At 54.8% G+C, this 23,682-nt stretch overlaps 3 non-coding genes across 3 annotated transcripts; all 3 read left to right on the top strand.

Annotated features, from left to right (window-relative positions):
- Positions 1 to 10,259: 10,259 nt before the first annotated feature.
- TRNAS-UGA lies at positions 10,260 to 10,341 on the top strand. Its single transcript has one exon. It is a non-coding gene; the product is annotated as a tRNA-Ser (tRNA).
- A 1,506-nt stretch (positions 10,342 to 11,847) lies between these two features.
- On the top strand, positions 11,848 to 11,920 carry TRNAF-GAA. The gene has a single exon. It is a non-coding gene; the product is annotated as a tRNA-Phe (tRNA).
- Positions 11,921 to 20,024: 8,104 nt separating this feature from the next.
- TRNAR-UCG lies at positions 20,025 to 20,097 on the top strand. The gene has a single exon. It is a non-coding gene; the product is annotated as a tRNA-Arg (tRNA).
- Positions 20,098 to 23,682: the final 3,585 nt, after the last annotated feature.

Genomic DNA, 23,682 nt, shown 5'->3' with positions numbered 1-23,682 from the left:
TTTTTTGGAAACAGATTGTATAAAGTCGAGTGCACGCGGACACACTAAGCACATTAATTCAGCGGTGTGCGTCCATGTACCGAGGCTACTGTCGATTTCCAGATCGTTGCACTGTGGGTAGCTATCCCATAGCTATCCCATAGTTCCCGCAGTCTCCCCCACCCATTGGAATTCTGGGTTGAGATCCCAATGCCTTATGGGGCAAAAACAGTGTTGTGGGTGATTCTGGGTAAATGTCAGTCAATCCTCCCTCCGTGAAAGAAACGGCAGACAATCATTTCACGCCCTTTTCCCTGGAGCCCGTTCAGCCTTTTTTCACTGTCACCGTATCTCTACTGGATGCTGCTGACAGACGTGGTACTGCAGCGCTACACAGCAGCATCCCCTTCCTTTCTTTTCCCTTGCCTTTTGCAAGTTAGCAGAGATGGTTACCAGCCATACCGTCCCACTGCTGCTTTGCAAGTTGACAATGACAGTTGCCAGTTATACTGTACCGTTTGCTGCTGTCATGGGTGCTCCTGGCTGGCCTTGGTGAGGTTGGCTGGGGGCGCATGGACAAAAATGGGAATGACTCCCCAGGTCATTCCCTTAAGTTTTGTCTAAAGGGAGAGTCAGTCCTGTCTAGACTATCAGACAAGCCTACAAAAGAACCAGAGAAGCAAACGGCCGCTCCAGGTCAGAGCCCCAGACATCCCGCAGAAATGATGAGCTGCATGCCATTCTAGGGGGTGCCCCTGCAACAACCCCATCCATTGCTTCCCTCCTCCCCCACCCCTCCTGGGCTACCGTGGCAGTTATCCCCCCATTTGTGTGATGAAGTAATAAAGAATGCAGGAATTTGAAACAACACTGACTTTATTGCCTCTGCAAGTAGAGCTCAAAGGGGGGAGGGGAGGGCAGCCTCCAGCTGCTATGATATTCCAGGCAGGACTGAATCTCCATTAGACAAAGCTTAAAGAAGAGAATGATCTGGGAGTCATTCCCATTTTTGCCCAGGCGCCCTCGGGTGACATCACCGAGGCCAGCCAGGAGCACTCACAGGACGGCGAGGACAGATACCAGTCCTACTGTACCGTCTGCCGTCCGCAAGGGAAGAGAAGGGGATGCTGCTGTGTAGCGCTGCAGCACCGCGTCTGACAGCAGCATCCAGTAGACATACGGTGACATTGAAAAAAGGCGAGAAATGATTTTTTTCCCTTTGCTTTCACGGGGGGAGTGGGGGGCGACATAAACCCTGAACCACCCGCAACAATGTTTTTGACCCTTCAGGCTTTGGGAACTCAGCCAAGAATTGAAATGGTTTTCGGAGAGTGCGGGAACTGTGGGATAGCTACAGACGTCAGTCGCCCCTCCCTCCGTGAGCGTCCATTTCATTCTTTGGCTTTCTGGTACGCTTGTCTCAGCTCCTTAAGTTTCAGCACTGTATTGAGTCCCTGTTGTGGCCTCTGTCTATCATGGCCTTGGAGATTTTTTCAAATGCTTTGGCATTTTGTCTTTTGGAACCGATTTCTGATAGAACAGATTCAGCTCCCCATACAGAGATCAGTTTCAGTATCTCCCATATGGTCCATGCTGGAGCTCTTTTTTGATTCTGGGACTTCATGGTCACCTGTGCTGATCAGCGCTCCACGCTGGGCAAACAGGAAATTAAATTCAAAAGTTCGCAGGGCTTTTCCTGTCAACCTGGCCAGTGCATCCGAGTTCAGATTGCTGTCCAGAGCGGTCACAATGGTGCACTGTGGGATAGCGCCCGGATGCCAATACCATCGAATTGCGGCCACACTAACCCTAATCCGGCATGGCAATACCGATTTCAGCGCTATTCCCTTCGTCGGGGAGGAGTACAGATACCGGTATTAAGAGCCCTTTATATCGATATAAAGGGCTTCGTTGTGTGGATGGGTGCAAGGTTAATGTGATTTAACACTGCTAAATTCGATATAAACTCATAGTGTTGACAATGAGGCTAATCATCTAGTGTAACAAGCTCCGCAAGGGACGTGGTTAATTCCCCATCACTGCCCTGTGTAAATGAAGACCGCAGCTCTTGCTGCAAGACACCTGGTGTGTGGGTGTCCCTGTTCCCCCTTCAGAACCTCTGGTACATGGTGCTTCCCTCCTCCCAGTTCAAGATCCCCATCATGTGGGTGCTCCCATCCAGGATCTCTGGTGAGTGTCTCTGTCCCCCACCCCATGAACTAGCTCCAGTGTGTGGTTTCCCCTGCCTGCCCCCATCTGGGATCTGTGGGTGTCTCTGTTCCCCTTTTCAAGATCCGTGTTGCTTGGGTGCGTCCCTCCACCCAAGTCAGAATCCCTATCATGTGGGTGCTCCCATCCCCCCATCCAGGCTCTGCGGGGGGTGTCTGTATAAAAAGAGACCGTGTCTCACTGTCTTGCCCAGGCTAAGCTGCAGGGGCTACTCACAGGCGCGATCCCACTACTGATCGGCACGGGAGATTTGACCTGCTCCGTTTCCAACCTGGGCCGGTTCACCCCTCCTTAGGCAACGTGGGGACCCCAAGCTTCCCTGGGATCACCATATTGATGCCAAACTTGGTGTGGACACCCAATTGGCACAGCCCCCTGCAGCCCAGAACTCCTGAGCTCAAGCGATCCACCAGTCTTAGCCTCCCGAGGCACTGGGATCACAGGCACCAGCCACGGGGCCCAGCTGGTTACAGAGTCTCCCGCTTCCAGTTTCAGGCTCAGCCTGGGAGCTCTGTGCTCTGAGCGGGTGGAAGTGGAGCCTGGAACTGAGCGGATGCACTGAGGGTTATTTGCACTGTGCGCTTCACGCGGAGGTGAAAACACGGGGCACAGATCTTTGAGCACAACCCTCGTCCTGAGGAATGGGGTCGGGGGGGGGCTGCATAAAGAGCTCTCCCTGGCGGGGCTACAGCGGCTCTTCACAGGGGCAGTCCCACTGCCAATTGGTACCAGAGTTTTGCCGGCCTCCTTTCCTGGGCTGGCTCCCCTCTCCCTAGGGGGAACTGGCGACGCCAAACTTCCCAGAAACCATCATAGCGAGGCCAACCTGAGCACAGACACCTGCTCAGCACCCCGGGGTGCAGCCCTGAACTCGGGCAATCAGCTACTCTCAGCTGCCCACCCAACAAGTGTTACACGCAGGAGCCTTCGTGCCCCGCGTGTTCAGCTCCCTCCCAGCGCCAGCTTTAAACTCCGCTGCTCAGTTCTAAGCTTTGGCCACACGGGGGCAGCCTGGAGCTCAGCCAACGCCTCCCGTTGCTGGTTGCGTTTCCCGCTCCTCGTGGCAGGTTCACACCGCGCAGGCAGATCTCTGAATCGGAGCCGAACCGTTCCCCAAATCCAGCGCTTTAGCAGCAGCTTTGCTAGGAAAGCGCTGACGTCCCCAAGTAACGTAAGAGCCAGAGCGCTGTGTCCAGGATCTTCTATTGGGCCCCTCACCGTGGTGTCTGTCGGGCGCAAGGAGAAACCAGGGAAATGTTTTCATGGCGTTTAAGGGCAGAAGGGGCCATTAGCTCAGCTAGTCTGACCCCCGAATAACACAGAATTACACCATGACACGTATTGATCCCACAGACCTTAGACAGATCAAAGCATTTCAGCCCTCAGGAAGGAGGCTAAACTGGGTGCCAGAGGCAGTGAACAAGGGGCCCCCAAGGCAATGGCAGGGAACTGATGAGGGGAAATATGCCCAGATGATCCCAGCAGACGACCCACCCCCATGCTGCAGAGGTGGGAGTCCCTGTCCCTCCTGCCCTTAAGAATCTCTGGTGGTAAGTGGGTCCCCCCAGTTCCCCAGATAAGAATCCTCCATGGGATTTCCCTGGCTTCACCTCCAAATAAGAACATTGTGTGGAGGGAGTGGGAGGAAGGTTGTCTGGCAGATATGTGTAAGCGGGGGAATGGTCCCGCTATTGTGGGGAACTTTCCTGGCTTCTGTGCTACCCTGGTGAAGTGGGCTAGCGAAAGGATCTGAGTCCTCGCTCCCACTTCCTTTACCCAGAGGCCTCCCTGCCCTTGAGGACTCTCCTGTCTGGCAGAGTTCTCGTAGCCCCAACAATACTGGACCCAGGATTCCTGGGGGGCTCAACCCCCAACCCTGCTGTGGCCACCTAGGACAGGGGCTAAGGTGTCCCCACTCCGGGGTACCCTCTCTGCACTGGGCACCTCCCTGACCCACTGATTATTCCAGACAATTTAAAGCAAATACAAGTTGTTTACTTAACAATCAATTTGAAGAAAAGAATAAGAATAAATGGGAATGGTTACAGGGAAACACATCACCCTGCTCTGTGGCAGGGAACATTACAAACAATATCTCTGGACATCAAGGCACTTTGCAGTCTGTTCCTTGTAGGCCCCAGGCCTCCTTCTCAGGCCCTGGCTGTGCTGCAGGGATGCTGTGGGTGGGACACTTGAAATGGTGGTGACCACACACCTCCGGGCTTTGGGTGGTGGGATCCTTCTTCCCAGTGCCAGCCCCCCAGTCAGGTTAAGGTCCCCCTCCCAGCCTGGCCTGCATGGACCCTTGGCTGGGGGTGTCTTTTTGTGCTGGGCCCTTTGCCCAAGGTCCCCCCTTGGCTGGCCCCAGTTGCTCACTACACCTGGCTCTCTGGCTGCAGCTCTGCTTCCAGCATAGGATCTGCTCTTTCTGCGCTGTGCCTCTGGCTCTCTGGCTCCAGCTCCGCTTCCAGCACAGGATCTGCTCTCTCTGGGCTGTGCCTGTGGCTCTCTGGCTGCAGCTCCGCTCCCAGCACAGGGTCTACTCTCTCTTCACTGTGCTTCTGGCTCCAGCTCTGCTCCCAGCACAAGATCTGCTCTCTCTGCGCTGTGCCTCTGGCTCTCTGGCTCCAGCTCCGCTCCCAGCACAGGATCTGCTCTCTCTTCACTGTGCTTCTGGCTCCAGCTCTGCTCCCAGCACAGGGTCTACTCTCTCTTCACTGTGCTTCTGGCTCCAGCTCTGCTCCCAGCACAGGATCTGCTCTCTCTGGGCTGTGCCTGTGGCTCTCTGGCTGCAGCTCCGCTCCCAGCACAGGATCTGCTCTCTCTTCACTGTGCTTCTGGCTCCAGCTCTGCTCCCAGCACAGGGTCTGCTCTCTCTGCGCTGTGCCTCTGGCTCTCTGGCTGCAGCTCCGCTCCCAGCACAGGATCTGCTCTCTCTGGGCTGTGCCTCTGGCCCCTCTGGATCTGGCCCGGCTCTGCTCTCCAGCTCAGCTTGGGCCCCTGCTTTCTCCTTTGCTCGGCCCCACTCCGTCTGACTCCGGCACATTCCTGCTCACACGGAGGACGGGACCCACCCTGGCCTTCTGTCTTCCTGATTAGCCGGCCTGCCCTGTCAATCAGGCTGACCTGGAGCATTGGCCTCTTGCCATTGTTCCTGGGGACTGTCAGTCTCAGGGTCCTGATTTGCCATCGATCCCTCCCCTTTTAGTGCTGGGAGCTAGCAACCAAAACACCCCCACTGAATGTTAGTAAGGGGGCAACAGTCCCCTTACATATGTAAAGGGGGACTGTGTCTCCCTGTCTGGCCCAGGCTCCTGGGAGGAAGTGATCTCAGTGTGTCTGGCTGTCTCCATTCTTCCCGCCCATAAGAATCCCTGGTGTGTGGGTGCACCCTAGACCATTAAGGATCTCTGGTGGGTGGGTGTCTCTCTCCCCCTAGTCAGGATCTCTAGGACGTGCCTGTATAAAAAGAGACTTTGACTCACCCAGGCTGGGCTGCCATCATGGAACAGACCAGGTCTTTCTGTGGAGGGTTTGCATTCCTCCAAGGACGTGATCTCAGTGTGTGTGGGTGTCCCTGTCCCTTCAACCCTTAACAATCCCTGGTGCGTGGGTGCGCTGGGCCCCATTACAATCCCCTCTGTCTTATCCCCCATGAGGGATCCGGTGGATGTGGGTGTTCTCCACCCTACTGGGGGTGTCTGGTGCCCCTGTCCCTCCTGGTTAATAGTGGAGTGTGTGGGTGTCCCCCAGCTCGTTAAGGATCCGTGTTGTGCGGATGCCCCTGTTCTTCTCATTAAGAATGGTGCAACGGAGCATATGGGTGTGTCCCCCACCCCATAAACTAGCTCCCGTGTGTGGTTCCCCTGCCCCCATCCAGGCTCTGTGGTGTGTGGGTGTCGCTGTTCCTCTTTTCAAGATCCGTGTTGCTTGGGTGCGTCCCTAACCCGCAAGTCAGATTCCCCAGCGTGTGGGTGCTCCCATCCCCCACTCCAGGCTCTGCGGGGTAGGGGTGTCTAAAAAGAGACTGTGTCTCACTGTCTTGCCCAAGCTACGCTGCAGGGGCTATTCACAGGTGCAATCCCACTACTGATCAGCACAGGAGTTTTGACCTGCTCCGTTTCCCGACCTGGGCCGGTTCACCCCTCCTTAGGCAATCTGGAGACCCCAAGCTTCCCCAGGATCACCATATTGATGCTGAACTTAGTGCGGACACCTGATCGGCACAGCCCCCTGCAGCCTAGAACTCCTGAGCTCAAGCGATCCGCCAGCCTCAGCCTCCCCAGGAGCTGGGATCACAGGCACCAGCCACAGAGCCCGGCTTGCTTTGCAGTTTGGCAGCTGGAGCTTTAAACTCTGCTTGTGAGCTCTGTGCCTTGGCCAGATGGGGACAGCCCGGAACTGGGAAATGCTTCTGCTCCCCCCGCCCCCGTCTCATGTCGAGCTGCAGGCGCCGCTGTCCTGCCAGGTAAGATCCCGGATGTTTCGGTGCCCCCTTTCCCCGCCCAGGTGTCCGGGTACCTCTCCCCCCCCATACAGAATCCTGGATGTGTGGGTGTCCGTCCCTCTGCAGAGGATCCCGGAGTGTGGATGCCCTTGTCCCCCCCTACAACATCCTGGGTGTGTGGGTGCCACTCTCCCCCCCGTAGATCTCTGGTGGGTGGGTCCCCAGGGTGTGAGTGCTCCCATCCCCCGATACAGGCTGGGGGGAGGGTATAACTGGCTCTCCCTGTCCTGCCCAGGCGGTGCTACAGCAGCTGTTCACAGGGGCAGCAGCCCCACTGTCACCCTGCAGCTTTAACCTGCTCCAGGGGTGACCTGCTTCACCCTCCTGTGGGAGCCCGTGGACCCCGAACTTCCCAGAATCACCTGATTGATGCCGAGCTTAGCACAGACACCGGCTCAGCCTGGCAGGGAGCTGCCCTGAGCCCTGACAATCAGCTTCCCTCCGCCTCCGGCTGCACAGCGAGGATCCCACGCGAGAGGCTTTGGGCCCAGTTTGTTCAGGAGCGTCCCAGGCTCCAGCTGTAAACTCTGCTGGTCAGTTCTGATCTTTGGCCACACGGGGGCGGCACTAACGGTCCCATCTAAACGCTGTTTGTGTTCGGCCCTTCGGATCGCAGATTGTAACCCGCGGGCAGATCTCTGAGTGCAGCCAGATCCCTCCCCAAACTGAACATTGAAGCAGCAGCTCCCGTTGGAAAGATCAGGATTTTTGCCTTTAAAAACAAGGGAAATATCTGCAGCGAGAGACTGAAGAAGCTCAATTAATTTCATTGACTCCATGAATGTTCCTCTGTGTCCCCCTAAGAGTCATGCCCCACATTTTGGGGACCACTGAACCCTACTCGCTAAGCAGGGGCTAGTGATGCCAAAGCCCAGGGAAAGGGAGAACAAGTGCGGGGCCCCCAGCACTGGAGCCATGTGAAGGGGCTGCAGGAGAGGAGCAATGGCTGGTGGCCCAGGGAATTAAGGGCAAAGGGGGCACAGGAGGGGGCAGGAGTTAGGGGTGAAGGAGGTGCAAGGGTTGGGAGTGCAGGAGCTAGCGGTAAAGGGGGAGTGGGGATCGTCCAGGGGCCATGGGGAAGTGCCAAAGTACAAGCTTTGCCCAGGGCACCATTTTCCCTAATGCTGGTCTGAGCAAACAATTGGAAATGACCCTTCAGTGAGACCAGAACCATAGTGTAGAAAAGCCCCTTTGTTAAGCGGTTGTGGCTGAGGGCTTAGGGAGATGGGTTAGAAAACAACAGCCACTTGTCTGTGGAGGTTTGATTCTTGCCTGCTAGGCCAGGCTGGGGTGTGGTGTCTCCATGGCTGCACGTTCAGTGTCTGATCTGCCACAGGGAGCCAAGTCCAGACATATTCAGAGGCTCTATGCCAGGGTTCCTCAAACTTCCTTTCACTGCAACCCCTTTTTGCCAAAAAACTTACTACATGACCCTAGAAAGACACACCGAGCCCCTCTACACTGAGCAGAGGCAGAGGAGACAAAGCCTGAGCCCTGCCCCAGTTGGGGGAGGGCAAAACCAGAGCTTGAGGGATTCAGCCCTGGGTGGTGGGGCTCAGACTTTTGGTTTCAGCCCCAGGCACCAACAAGTCTAATGCCAGCCCTGGCGACCCCATTAAAACAGGGTTATGACCCACTTTGGGGTCTTGCCCCACAGTTTGAGAACCACTGCTCTAGGCTGATGGGAGAGAGTTTTCCTGGGGGTGTAGTTAATCCACTTCCCAAGAGGTGGCAGCTATGTCAGTGGGAGAAGCTATATCGGTGGGTGTGCAAGCTGTGGTGTTTACCACATTTAAGAAGTTTAATCAAACCCCATTTTTAAAACCACCTGTGGTCTGGGAATGGCAAAGGAGCTCGATGAATCAGGGTTTGTCCTTCAAAGTCCTGGACATCACGATTCCATACTCCTGTTGTCATTGGGGATATTGCTTAGTGTTAGAGTGCTTAACTGCAGTTTTCACGTAGTCCTCATTTCAAACCCCCGTGTTCTCTTATAACCTTCTTTCTTTTTTTTTAAAAAGTTAAACATTTTCATTTCCATTCTCCATTATGTTCAGGGGCTCCTCTATACAGGAGTGCTTGATATTAATGTAAACACTCAACATTTTGCTGTCCAAATGCATAAAAACCTAGCAAAGCTGTCCATCACAAAGGCCTTTTGCAGGACCTCAGACTATTGGTCAAAGGTGGTGGGGAGGTGGTGACCTCACAGAGAGATGCTGACATCAGCCAGGCAGGACAGGGGTGAGGGGCCGGGGAAACCTCAGAGACCCCTGTGGCTTTGCTTCAGCAAGTCTCCTTCTCCAGGTCTCTCTTTGAGGACTGAGAGAGTATTCGGGTTCACGGACGTGAGTGCCAGGAGGAAGCTTTTTCGAGTTTTCTCCTTCCCTTTTCCTGATTTTACTAGAAAACAGCCATCCCTGTTTAGAAGGTTGAAGCCTCCTCGAGGTTTGAAACCTGTTCAGTCTGATCCATCTGGTGACAGTTGAATTCTAGGCATGGAAAACACGAACTTAAGGAGGCAGAATTTTATTCTGCACCTGGGATTTTGTCCCTTAGAATCACTGGGGTCATTAGGGTTTGTCCTTTCTGTTTCACCTTTTCCTCCATCCATCCATCCCTCCCTCCTTTCTCTTTGTCTCTTGCTTCTTTTGTCCTTTCACCTGTTCCCCTCCCAACACCAGGAGCAGTGTGTGTGTGTGTGTGTGTATGTGTGTGTTGCGGGGGAGTGCTCTGCAGCTCCCACTGTGGGAGGTCCACCCAAAAATGTGGGGCTGAAATAGTGCTCGGGCAGTGATCCCCACCATTGACCTGGGCCATCCTTTGGGCTCTCTGGTGAGAACCCTCAGCCTCCCGTCCTCAGTCTCTACCCTGATTGGCTGAGCAGGGGGTTATTGACAGGGAGGAGATTCAGGTCCTTGTTGTTCTCTTTTAAGACCAAGGAAATAAGCCATAACCTGTTATATGTTTGACAAATTTTGATGCTTTGCTGCATTAATGGTCTCTGAGCAGTTCATGATTCTCTCTAACATTGCAGTTCTCCTCAAATACTTGCTGAATAATTACTGTGAACTGTTGTTGGTCTGGAGCTCATCTGAGAGCACTTTATTCAGGTCATTCAGTGTTTGAAATTCACGATCTGATGGTTAGTTTCAAAATCAGGGCTCTTGGGTCCTATTCCCAACTCTGCCACTGGCTGGCTGTGTGACCTAAGACAAGTCAATTCTCCTTTCTCAGCCTCAGCTTCTCCCTCTCTCAAGTAGGGATAATGATGATCCGCTCCTACCTAGCTCAAGGTGGGTGGAGGATGGGGATCCATTGGAGAGTGTCACTAGGAGTATCAGAGGGGCCGTGTTAGTCTGGATTTGTAAAAGCAGCAAAGACTCCTGTGGCACCTGGCTAAGCACACAGAACAAACCCCAAATCCCCCCTGTGCTTTGGGAGCCAGGTTTGCTGTGGGAATCCTGTAGTTCAGATGACTTCACGCCTGGGCATTGGGATTATTTACCAGTTTCTCTGGCATTGGGGCAGTTTTGTGCTCACAGCTGTGATGGCCGAGTGGTTAAGGCGTTGGACTTGAAATCCAATAGGGTTCCCCTGCGCAGGTTCAAATCCTGCTCACAGCGAGGCCTGTGTTTTAGCCAGTCTCTCACCCGGGCAATACCTCTGTATAACCCCCCTGAGACACTCTCAATTCTCTCCCCACCCCAAGTAAATTCTGTTCTGCTCCTTTCATCGAGATGCCTGGGACACCCCCTCACACTGTGTTGTTGAGGGGTTGGGCAAACTCTCAGCACCTGAAGCCTCTGCCACTCACCTGGTGCCCCATAGATCAGCCATAGCCCTGGTTCTGCTCCTCTCTCTAGCATGTGAAAGGAGCTGAGTCAGCGACTCCATGGGAGCTACGGGGCTGCAGAACCAACAGAGAGAAAAAAAGGTGCTCAGTGCCCACTGGCAGCCAGCTCCCCCCACCCACTACAGGCCTTGCTGACAAGCTCCTCACACTTGCCAGTGATCAGCTGTTCAGTGGGGTGCAGGAGGCACTGGGAGGGGAGGGGGAGGAGCAGGGAGAGTGGGAGAGGGAAAGGAATGGGGCAGGAAGGTGCAGGGCGGGAAGGGGTGGGGGCTTGGGGGAAGGGGTGGGGGCAGGGCCTGGGGAGGAAAGGGGGGATTTGTCCCCTACTCCGGATCCCTCTAGGGCCGGCCCTGAAGGGAAGCACCGACTATCACATTGACAATACAACTGACCAGCATTGCGGGGGAGGCTGAGGGAGATCCGCACTCACCAGGTCTCTTCTCTCCCCCACGGTGAGCCAGACACTGCTCTCTCCTGGCTCTCACTCTAGCAGCTGGACGCCAAGGAGCCATTTCCCCACAGGAAGTGCATCGAGTGCCCCTGTGGTGCTGGGGGGGCTGGTGCTGCTGCTGCCTGTGGGGCTGGCAGTGGGGCCGATGTCTGCACAGACTCTCAGCTGCCAGGCTGGAGGGGGCACTTGGGACCTTACCAGACTGGCTCAGTGAAGACGGGGGGTTGACAGAGCAATACAGACGCTCTCCAGAGCACGGAGCAGCAGCCGCCCATGCAGCCAGGCAATGAGCATTTCCCACAGCCTGGAGCCGAGGGGGAGGCGGCAGCTGCTGTTCCAGCTCCTCGGGGACAGGCCCTGTCAGCCAACAGCCACTTCTTACTCCCCACAGCTAAGGGCGCCGGGTTCCTCCGGTGGGGGTGTGGAGCAGCCGTTCATTTTCCTGTTCACACTCCTCTGCGGTGTGAAAATCGGGGAGGGAAGGCAGAAGCCCCATGTCCCTCCCGACATGACGCCCAGTGGGGGAAGCCAGGACAACAGGGTGGGGTGGCAAGTGGTGGCCAGACTCTCACCGCCAGGGTCTAGTCTAGCTCAGGGTCCAGCTCAACCTCCTCCCCGCACCACTGGCCCCCAGTCCCCTTCCACCACCAGGTCAACCCAGGCACTAGGGCAGGAACGGGGTGAGGCAGCAAGTCAAGCTGAGCAAGGCAGGCAAAAGTGAGTCTTGCCTTCATGGGCCGCTCCCAATGACGTCCTTTTTGTGTGCAACTGCTGCAAAAACCTCCTGGGCAGAAAGGCAACAGGCCAAAATGCTCACATGCAGGTGCCAAAGTAGCTCAGTTGGGAGAGCGTTAGACTGAAGATCTAAAGGTCCCTGGTTCAATCCCAGGCTTTAACAGGTCTTTTCATCCCTCTTTGTGCAGGGGCAGTTTGTTCTCTGGGAGCACAGTGGTGTCTGCACCGAAGATGAGCAGGGCTGCCATAGAGGATTTAGTGGGTCTGGAACAAAGCAATTTTGGGGGCCCCTTCCATTAAAAAAAAGTTGCAATGCTGTAGTCTCATGGGGCCCCTGTGGGGCCTGGGACAAATTGCCCCACTTGCCTCCCCTGTGGGTGGCACTGAAGGTGAGTCTCTGATCTTGGGCTCTGCAGTAGGAAAACATAGAATGGGCTTCTGCCCCTAGTTGGCCCACCTGACCTTTACCAAGGAGAGATGGGATCTGTCTTTCCCAACATGGCAGGAAGAGAGCGAGGCAGGGTGACCCTCAGGAATGGTGCCAGAGGGCTGCTGGGCAGTGACAGGCAGGGACTGGGGGTGAAAACTCCTCTGTGCAGCTGAGCGAGGGCAGTACCAGGGAAGGGGCATCTGTAAAAGTGGCCCTGTGGAAGGTGGCAGGGATTTGGGGGCCCAGGAGGAGGCGCTTGATGTTCAGTGCCTTGGAGCAGCTGGACTTGGACATGGTGGGTGTTCAGGAAATGCACATTCATGACTTTAGGGTAGATCAATGGGCAGAGGGTGATTGGAGGAAGGGCCTCCTGGCCAGGGAAGAATGATGGGGTTGGAGTCTTGTTCTTCATATTTGCGGTGCGACTACAGAAGGGGCTGGAGCTCCGACCAGGGAGGGCATTACTGGTGGGCTTTGTGCTCTGTGGCACTGGTTACTGCTATATTAGTGTGTATGGTCCCCAGTTAAGGCATGCGAGGGAAGATCAAAGGCTCCCTTCCTCTGGACTGCATGATGTTTGTTGTTGGGGGGGATTTTAATTGTGTCAGCCGGCCTGAGGACCGCTGGTCCCGTTTTCCCAACCGTCAGAGGAAACATTTTTACAATGAGCACTACCTGGCGCAGGTCTGTAGCGAGGTCGGCTTAGAGGAGCTCACTCCAGCCACAGAGGGGTTCACCTTTCTGCAGGGACAGCCCAGGACTCGCATTGACCGGATTTATGTTTAGCTTTTGTGTCTTTAGCATGTTGCTTCTCAGATTCTTTCTTGGCCTGACTTGTTACACTTTGACACTTAACAGGCCAGAGTTTGTGCACCTTCCTATTATCCTCACTAGGATCTGATTTCCAAATTTTGAGGAATGACTTTTTGCCTCTAACAGCCTCCATTACTCGGCCGTTTACCTAGAGTGGCATTCTGCTGGTCCTCCTATTGTCGTTTCTGATTTAGGGCAAACGTTTCATCTGAGCCTCTAATTGCGGTGTTTTTAAACGGTCTGCATGCTGCTTGCAGACACCTAACACTAGTGACAGCAGCTCCTTTTAATTCCCATCTAACCATCTGTACTTATGCCGATAGGTCGACTTTAGGTCTTTAACTTTGAGCGGTAGCTGAGATGATGGTAAATCGGGCAGAAACCCGTTCGACAAACCTCTTCATTTCCTTGTTATTTCCTGACTTCTTCATTCATCCCCTTTTCCTTATTTCCTGGCTGAGGTGGCGGCCTGCCAGGGAGCTCCCCGGCACCTCTGGCTGCCTGGGCTGAAGGCAAGAGGCAGGCCTGGGCGTGGCGAGGGCCTCCTGTCCCGGAATGAGGCTGCAGTGCTTCCTGGTCCCCTTTTTCCACCCACACCGGCAGGCGGCTGCTGCAGGAGAACACGAGGGAGGCTCTCGGGATGCTAGGCAGCGCTGTGTGGCTGTCAGGGGAAAGAGCCTTCTTCTCTAAAGATGGCTGGCAGAAAGGTGGTGCTCAGCTCTGTAAGCGACCTGCCCAGTAGCCTCGCTGCCAGGGGATTCAGACATTTCTGTAAGGTGCAGAAAGAGGGTATTTGGCTTCCAAGTTAATATGAGAAATATGCATTTAGGAAATGGAATTTCCATTCTTTCATCAGTGGCCTAATGGATAAGGCAATGGCTTTCTAAGTCAGAGATTGTGGGTTCGAGTCCCGTCTGGGGTGAAAAACTGCCTTCTTCCTGTATATTGCAAGGAAACCTTGACCTTATTTTCAGCAAGGAAGCTGGGAGATGTTCGAACACAAAATACTGGATCTTGGGAAAAATCCCCCAGAAATGGCAGCTTGACAAATGCTTTCTAAACCCCTCAGTAGCAAACAGTTAATACTAGTGTTTGTCTGAGACAAGAGGGAAGGGGAGTGTTTACTCCCACACCTCGGTGAGGGAAAGAGCAAGGCCGTCCTGAAAGAGAATGGATCTGTCTGGAGACAAAGCAGTCCGTGAGAATGAGCAACGGTGTGAAAAGAAGAGGTTCAAATGTGTTAGAGGGTTTATCCCTTCACCCTCCCATTAGCGGGTCCTTCTTGCGTACACACAGAGCAGCAATACCCAAAGTCCGAAGGTGCAAACAATTAGATGTTTATTGGATTGAACTTCCAGCAAACAATGATTCCAGTTTTCTTCCTCAGTGTCCCCATCCCAGCCCTGACGCCACAGAGCCTTGCCTGTGTCCCTGTTTCCATTCTCCCTCTTAGCAAAACATAGGACATGTGGTGACACATTTCCTGATAGGGCCAGGCATCAAGGTGGAAGGTGTTGATATTCCATTTGTCCCACTGCCCCGTGTGTAGTACAGTGCCCCTCTCGTACGGGCGTGCCACACCTGTTCCAATTAGCGTTCCAGGCTTCCCACTATAGTGGGCCTGAGAAGGTTGGGTCCAGGTTGTCTAGTACAGGGGGGAGGGGCTTACTCCATTACTTCTAGGTTATTTCCATAGGCAACGTAACACAAGTATACTTAGCAATACACCAGCCGCTGTAATAATCCACAGCAACACCGAGAGACCTGAGCACTGCAGCATGGTCCAACATCCTGGCCACCACCGAAACACCTCCTCTCCTCCTTCGACGGGGTCAAGCTCTTAACGTGCCCAGTTGCTGGCAGTTGCACACGCTGCCGCTGCAGGTTTTCATGCTTTTGTCCATAGCATAAGTCCATTGAATGTCCACAGAGAAATGGGTTATTGTCCAAACCAACTTAACCACATGGTGTGGAATCAGGCTGTATGCGCTGGTTTGATTATTCACAGCAGTAAGAGTCACAGATCTATCTGTGCGCCAAAGCCCAGAGAGCAGTGTGTAGTGTGGAATTTGGTTAGGGGCTGGTGTAATTGTGCCCCCAGTAATATGTACATTTCCAGCAAAACACCTCATACACAGTACACCCAATTGTCCACCCCTTGCCACGGGCCATTGGGTGTGCTCCTCCATGGCCATCAGGGAGGGGCACAGTCAGACATCTTCTCTGGATTTACACCATTTTACACACCCCTCCATTGATTCCCAGCGAGCAAATCCCCTTCTCATTATTCCCATAGGGCTTGTGGGGCCCACCTTAGCTGCCAATTCCCTTCCAGATAGCACCGTAGCTATTACACAGGTGCTGGCCTCCTAGTCGAGCATTTTGAATTTCCATACACATCTTCCCCCAGGTCAGCCTTTTGAAGCCATCCCCACCCATGTCATGAGGTTTTCTGTTCACTGAAACACAACAATGCTAACAACAAGGCAAACACCACAGACAAACAACACAAAACATACATCCATGGTATTATGGGTTAGTCTTTTGCTGGCACCAGCTTGCTTGTAGAGTGTCTGAAAAACAAAAGAAACAATTTCCACACACGCCCCCGGTGGGGACAGATTAGTGCTTAATAATAATAATACCACTTCCTTTTACAAATTTCCTTGCTAATTGCAGGAAAATTGCCCATTTCCCCTCAGAATGTCTGTAAATGCTTCTTGGGACAAAACACAGTGGTGGTAGCAGCCACTTTACCTGACCCTCTTGTATAATTTAATTACTAAGCTTCCATCCAACGTGAGTGCACAGAGCTGCACATACAGTTACATTTATATAACTGGGTTTTATTATTAAACCAACAACTGCCCTTCTTGTAACACCACAACTGTTGCCTTTTACTATTTCCACAACTCAAAAATGTTTACTTTCCTCCAAACTCTGTATTATTAATTTTTGCAAAACCCTGGGTGGCTGCACTGCAGTGCTGGGGTGACTCTGCAGGGGGAGAAGCTGCTGTGGAGCAATGTAGAGCAGGTGCAGGAAGGAGCCGGGGTCACTATTCACATTCTGAACTGCACAATTTTCCAAATTTGGGAATGTCTGAGAACAATTCTAGGGGGAAAGTGAACGCAGAGCAGTGACACTGGAGGTGCCCAGACCTCCAATGGGGGCGGTGTGGAAATTAATAATGGGAAGATCATTTGCGAAATTAGTCGTCACTGACAAGATTTGTCTCTTCTTATTTCATGTTATGGTGTTATTTAGCGGAATCAGGACATATTTTTACTATATTAATTAAATACTTAATTTTATTTAACTGAGCCAAAAACTTAGTGTCACTTATTTTTTCTCTGTTCTAGCAAGAACTAAATGAATTTTGTGACTTTCTGGAAAGTGCAGAGAGATTAAATGTGGGGAATTCAGTCTCTGTGTTTGGAGCTGATGTTTTCCTCTCACAGGTCAGTGCCTGCATTGAAATACCAAGAGGGATCTAAGGGCTGGTGTACGCTGGCCACAGGGGTGTTTGCAGAAGGGGCGGGGCCTCAGGTGGAAGGGGCGGGGCAGGGCATTAGTCTCCCCCAGCTGGCGGTTCACGCCCTGCCCATGGTGTTGCAATGACTGAGGCTGCCCAGGCTGCACTTGTAGCGAGGTTCCCCCACTAGGTGGCCGCGCAGAGGCTGCAGGAGACAGGCAGGTGGCAGCAGGGGAAATGGCGACACAGGAGCTCTCAGCAGCAGGGTGACGGACAATGCCGTGGAGCAGCAGCGATGCAGAGTGAAGAGGGCAAACCGAGAGCCAGTTGAAGGAGTGTCGGCAGCAGAAGCTGAAGTATCACTCGCTGCCTCCCCCACCCCTGGGGCTTTGCTGCCCAAGGGGAGTGGGGGTTGGGGGAAGAAGAGCGGAGGGGTCTGTTAAAGGAACATTGGATTGGCCTGTCACACCGCAAGGTGAGAAACTGAGGCACAGCACTGCCCAGTGTACTCTGGGGTGGGGGGGTTGCTGATGAGCATAGATTTGAATGTGGTTGTGGGGTTTTCCCAAACTCAGGCTTGATTCTCTTTCTCTTTTAATAGAAGTTCTCATTGGCTCTCTGCCCAGGCAGAGCTGGGGAGTGGGGGCGTGTTGCCTTTTCCCCAGGCAGCAGGTGACACCTGCTGGCGAGTGAGGGTCGGTTTGGGTGACCCCCACTCAGGGCAGGCTCAGGGCAGGTCTCTGCCCTTTACTCAGCCCAGGGGGAGTTTTTTGCACTAACATCCCAAGTGTGCAAGTCCGTCCCCGCAGAGCTGCCCCATGGGGTGACCTTGAAGCAATTGTGGAAAACGGGACGGGGGTGGGGGGTAATAGGCTCCTATATAAGAAAAAGTCCAGCCAAACCGGCCTGTCCCTTTAAACACGGGACATCTGGTCACCCTGGAGCAGCCCCGCACTCCTGCTCGCCGGTTGGTGCGTTTGTGACCCGGGGGCTGAAGCCGACGCGAGAAAGGGAAGGGAGCGAGCTCGGAGCTCTCCGGCGCCACCTGCTGGGAGCAGAGGGCAATGACTGAGCGACGTCCTGGCTAATTTAAATATCACCTGGTTCTCTGCCGGGTGGCTCCACTGGAGAGCTGGGGCGTGGCCTGAGCATGGCAGCACCTCATTTGCATATATTAAAAGCGGCAGTTTGGGGCCATTGGGGTAAAATAGGAGTAAGTTTTGGGGTTGGGCCCCACATGTTTAGTGCAGGCTGTGGCGAGCCGGGCTGAGCAGAGCCTGCCCCGACGGGGTGTGTGTGTGGTCACCCTAAGCTGGGAGCGTGTGGCCAGACATGGGGAAGTGGCAGGGGAGATTGGCTGAAGGTGCAGTTCTCGCTACCTAATTAAGAACGGAGAGGGAGTATTGAGATGCTTAGAGGGTTACTGGTGGGACTGACATGAGCCCTCCCCCTGTGCTGGTTGCTGCTGGGGGGAGTGTAGGGTGATGGGGCGGGGCTGTCTGGGTGCTTGGGACGTGGGTGGTTCCTGGTTGGCTGGTGCCTTGGCCTGCCTAGTGTTTTCTGACAGCTGATCTCCCATTGGCCCTAGCCCGGGGCGGGTCTCTGAAAGCTGATCTCCCATTGGCCCTCGTGCGGGGCGGGTCTCTGAAAGCTGGTCTCCCATTGGCCCGCGTGCGGGGCGGGTCTCTGAAAGCTGGTCTCCCATTGGGCCCTCCCCAACTGACGTTTCTGACAGGCTCAGCTCCCATTGGTGACGTTGTCTGACAGCGATGCGGGGCGGAGCCGCCAGGGCCTTGTGCGCTCAGAGCTCAGCGCCGCCCGCGAGAAGAAGCCGCAGCACCGGGCGGGGGGGTCACAGGGCGCGAGGCGCTTCCGCGCGCGGCTGTTTCCTGCCGGTCGCGGGGTGACGGGTCCTGCCCGGGGCGGCCGCGGGGTCCCGATGGCAGCGGGGGGCTCTGGCGTCCGCCCGCCCGCGGCGGCTGGGAGCTGCGGGGCCACCTGCACTGGCCGGGGGCTGCGGCTCCTCCTCACCTCCCCCCCCCGGTGACTGGGAGCTCCGGGCTCTGCCTGCGGTGTCTGAGCGCCGGGGGCTCCTCTCCTGCCCGGGGCGGCCGGGAGCTCCCGGGGCTGCGGCGCTGCAGGGTCTGTGAGCAATGACGTGGGGCTGCGGGGCCCTCCCGCCATCAAGGCCTGTTGGGAAACCCTGGGTCCCTCCGCAGCGGCTGGGAGCTCTGGGGTCCGCTCGTAGGAGCTGCAGGGTCCATAGGCAGTGGGGTGGGGCTGGGGGGGCTCCCCGGCCACCCATGGCTGCTGGGAGCCCCAGGGTCTGCCTGCGGGAGCTGTGGGGAGATGAGGGGTTTGGGGTGGAGGAGGGGGCTCCAGGCTGCAGGGTGGGGCCGAGGGATTCAGAGTGCAGGAGGGGGCTGTGGGTTGAGACAGGGGGTTGGGGTCCAGGACGGGGTGATGGCTCTGGGGTGGGGGCAGGGATGAGGGGTTCCAGGTGTGGGAGGAAGCTCTGGGCTGGGGCAGGAGGTTGAAGTGCAGGGGGGTGAGGGCTCTGGGGTGCAAGAGGGGGCTCTGGGTTTGGGGGGGTTCAGGGCTGGGGCAGGGGGTTGGGGTGCAGACTTACCTCGGGTGGCTCCTGGTCAGCGGTGCAGCAGGGGGGACCTACTGGCCACTTCCAGGGCACAGCGCGGTGCCCTAGGACACGTAGGGACCAGCCTGCCTGAGCCCCGCAGCACCGCTGACCGGACTTTATAACCTGGTCACCGCACTGGGAGCTCCAGGGTCCCCCTGTCCCATGTGGTGGCTGGGAGCTCTGGGATCCACCCACAACAGCTGGGAGCTCTGGGGGCCTCCCGCTGCTCACAGTAGCTGGGAGCTGTGGGGTCCATCCGTGGTGGCATGGGCCTGTGGGAGCCCCTTCCGCCACTGGTGGCTGAGAGCTGTGAGGCCCCCACTGGCCGACAGCCCCAGTCTTCCTGCCCCAGGGCTGAGGCGGAAAATGTCACTGAGATCTCTGAAAGTCACAGTTTCTGTGACCCCCTTTATATAATCTTAGCCTTAATAGTTGTTGACTGTCTCTCTCAATCTAGAGGTCTGTTCTAGGGCAGATGGGACAGGGAAGACAGAAGCTCACCCCCCAGCACAGGTTTGGGCAGCAATGGCTCTTGGGCTATTTGCTGTGCATGCAGAGCACTTGTCCAGGCCGGTGGAGCAGCTCAGCCAGATGAGGAGCTGGAAGAAGGAGACCTGAGCAGCCTGGAGATCCCTCTTTTTCTCCACAGCCACTGCCTGTCAGCAGGATTCCTCCTCCTCCTCAGTGAGACCAAATCTAAGCACCTAGATAGCTGGTCTGTCCGCTGCACCCCAATCCCTCATGCCTGAGCCTCCCTGCCAAAGTCCTGCACCTGGCTCCAGAGAATTGTCTCACATCTCGCTGGGAACTCGACTTCTTGTGCCCAGAGAGTCTCGGCCCCATTCAGTAGAGGACCTGAGAAACACAGTCTGCCTTTTCCAAATAAGTGCTTGGAAAGGTTTTGTTCCTGTGACCACGTGGCCTAATGGATAAGGCATCTGACTTCGGATCAGGAGATTGAGGGTTCGAGTCCCTTCGTGGTTGTGCAATTTTACCTTTGTACTGAAAGTCCTGCTCCCTTCAGGGCTGGAACCTCTTCTTGGCTGCTCAGGCCAATGCTCTGGCTTCAGCTAGAGCCCAGGGAAGGAGTTGGGGGTTGGGCGTCACAAAGGCTGGGGCATGAGCCCCAGGTGCTTCCAGTCTCTCCTTTGCCCTTCCTGACTTGCCAAAGAAAATGGGCGGCTGCCCGGGCTAGCGTGTGGAGCAGTTTCCCTCTTCCAAGTGTGCGCCTGTCCCTGTGCTGGAGGGTACTTGCTACATAGCACCTTGGGAGCCTGGGTGTTTCTCTGCTTCTCGCCAGCTGGGGAAAAGCCTCTTGGGGTAAAATCTCCTGCCCCACTGCCAAAGTGAGCACCTGGAGTGGGAACAGTAAGAGGCCCCACCAGGAGGCTGGCCCTGCTTTCCTCCCATCTTCTGATGTTGGCCACAAAGCATCAGCAGCTGGCTGTGGGTGGTTTTCAGTGGGTGTTCGGCATGCCAGGGAGCAGCCTGGCTGGGTGTCTCTGTGGCTGTCTGCTGGCCACGCATAGGCATGGTTCTCCTCTCCTCTTGCCCTGCCCTTGGTTGCTCTGTGGCTTTTAAGCCTTCCCTTGGAGCTGTCAGCACCAGCCGCCTCTGTCCTAGGTGCCCAGAGGAGGAGAGGTGTGCTGGGCTCCAGCCTGGGACTCTGCCTCCCTCCTGCCTTTCCCTGACTATGAAACCTGGCCCTGACACTCCTTTCTTCAAGCGCCATGTGGGCAAGAGGAAAAGTGTGGTAGAAAGCACAAGGGCCAAACTTGTGGGCATCAGAAATCCCAAACACCCAGTCAAACCATAGCCACTTCTAGACCCCATTCCAACCAAAGACCTGGCTCCAGTGGGTATGAGTCACTCAGCACAAGGTAAACAACTCATTCTTATACAGCTGGAGATAGGAAAGCGCTTGGATCTCCAGGGATTTACCATAATGTCCCACTGAGATTTGAACTCAGATTCCAGCATGCCAACCATTACACCACGGGCCCAGCTTGTGCTAGTTTCTCTGAACATTGGTGACCCTATCATAGAATACCAGGGTTGGAAGGGACCTCAGGAAGTATCTAGTCCAACCCCCTGCTCAGAGCAGGGCCAATCCACAGACAGATTTTTATCCCAGATCCCTAAATGGCCCTCTCAAGGACTGAGCTCACACACCTGGGTTTAGCTGGCCAATAGTCAAACCACTGAGCTCTCCCTCCCTCACAGGCCCAGCTTGTGTAAGGGACTGTTGGCCCTTTACTAAAAGTGAGTGGGGTTTTTTTGGTTGGCTAGTTCCCAGTTCCAATAGAAGGGGGAAGGATCAATGGGAAATCAGGACCCTGAGACTGACAGGCCCCTGGGGCAATGGTCACCAACTGGTAGGGAACAAGTGAGAATTTGTTAATGAGTAAAATTCCTGGTGAAAATTGGCAAAGCTGTGGAGAGTTTGAAAAGTTCCAGTGAATTTACACATGAAGATACAAACAGAGAGACAAATAGAGAGAAAGAGAACATCACAGTCTGCACAGGCCCACACAGACATAAACAAAAACCAAACCCACACAGCACACAGAGCCATATACACACAAGGGAAAGCCACACAAAACATAGAACAAATCCACACCAAAAAATACAGCAAAAGCCCACAACAAGAAAGCACAAAAACCACATACCAAAAGAATACTTAGCAAAAAACAATCTGCATGCAAAAGTCACACACACACACACACACACACAAAACTATGCAAGGCATCCACAAAAATTATACAGGACCCACATGCACATCAACACGACAGACAACAAAAACCCAACATACCGAAAGCCAGGCAGGGTTTGAGTCTCACAGTGAAGAGGGTGAGCACACAGGTGGTTTGGGGAGCAAAGACTGAGGGGGAGTCGGGGGCAGTGCTCTGAGCTCTGCTTGACCCCTCCTGACACAGGCGGCTGGTGGAGAGCAGAGCCTGGTAGATCTGTGGAATCTGCCCTGCTCTCTGTAAAACAAGGGGACCTCGGTGTCTTCTGAGCTGCAACTGTATTTTCTGCAGGGCAAAATGATTGGCAGAAGCCATTTGCTTAAAGGAAACTAGTGCTATAAATGAGGTTTGAACTCACAACCTCAGCATAACTCCACTCAGCACTGCTCTGTAAGTATTGGGCACTAACCCATTGCACCACTGAGTCTTCTTTTCAGGAGTTTGTCTCCATGTTCCATGGATGGATTAGCGGAGTGGGGGGGTTGCATTAGCTAAAACAAATCCATATTAAAGGCTGCAGGATGGCAGCAGCAGAGGTGGGGAGCCTCATTCCATGTGATAGAGCTGGTTCCCCCTTCCGTGGCTGAGGGGAAGGCTGGTGCTTTGAGCCCACCCGGTGCTGGAACGTCCCATGGGGGAGATTAACGGGACTCTTGGGAAGGGAATGGAGGGGAAGTCTTTTCTATCCCTGCCTAGCTCCATTGGTCTCCTGTGGCCCTTTCGGCTCTCTGCTCCCCTGTTGGGGAGTTGCAGAGACAAGCCCCCATCTGGGGAGTCACCGAGAGGCTGTGTGCCATGGCGTGTGTGGGGGAGAGGGGTAGGGGTAGGGGTAGGGGTAGGGGTAGTGGTGGGGTGGGATGGAGCTCAAGGGGAGAAGGTTGTGTGTGACAGTGTGTGGGGGATGGTGTGTTCCTTAGGATAGAAATGATGGAAAACACAGGGGCAGTGACAGTGAAGCCCCGTGTCTGAGTGTTATGACCCTGTGTGGTGCCGCCGTTTACCTTCCCCTCCTATGGGCTCAGCTTTCATTGAATCCAGCATTTTTTCACCTGTCCTCACCACAGAGGTGTCCCACGTGCCTCAGCTACTGAGTGTCCCTCTTAGAGACGCCGAGGACTGGAACTGATTTCAGCTGCTGGACAGCTCTGCTAGGTCTTTATTCATTTGCACAGGAAAATGCTGAGTGTTTAAATTCATTTCAAGCCCCCTGCCCCCATTCAGCGAACTCCTGAACATACTGGAGATGGGTCTGGAAATCGATTTTGATTCGAAAAAGTTTTTAAAAGGGATCACTTGGATTGGAATTAGGAACCCATCACCCTGCAGGGAAACATTCACCCACTGAACTCTACTCTCAACAGAGAGCGCCATGTATAGCCCAGAGCAGGGACAGTTTTTAACCTGGGGGTTAGTAAACTTTCTCGCTATACAAACACCACAGCTTATAAACTCCCCACCCCCGCTCTGTGTCACCAGAGCACAACAACAACTCTCCTTGGAGCACTCGCAGCTCCCCAGCTCCCTGCCCGTCAGTCTCTCCAGCGTTGCTCCAATCCCTTAAAGCAGGGTCTCAACCTCAATTTACCTTAGGGCCAGGGCCAGTCCTCCAGTTCTCCCAGTGGGCCAATAATGTCACTCATACTGCCCAGAACCCGCCCCCCAAAACTCTGCCCCTCACCTGCCTAAGGCTCTGTGAGGGAGTTTGGGTGCAGAATGGGTAAGAGGCTGGTGTCTGGGAGGAAGTTTGGGTGGGGGGAGGAGGTCTAGGGTGCAGGCCCTGGGCTGGGGCTGGGGATTGGGGTGCAGGGTCTGGGAGGGA

This window comes from Mauremys mutica, unplaced genomic scaffold (assembly GCF_020497125.1).
Source record: "Mauremys mutica isolate MM-2020 ecotype Southern unplaced genomic scaffold, ASM2049712v1 Super-Scaffold_100355, whole genome shotgun sequence".
In the NCBI taxonomy this organism is placed as follows: domain Eukaryota; kingdom Metazoa; phylum Chordata; order Testudines; family Geoemydidae; genus Mauremys; species Mauremys mutica.
This window is presented reverse-complemented; position numbering and strand designations above follow the sequence as displayed.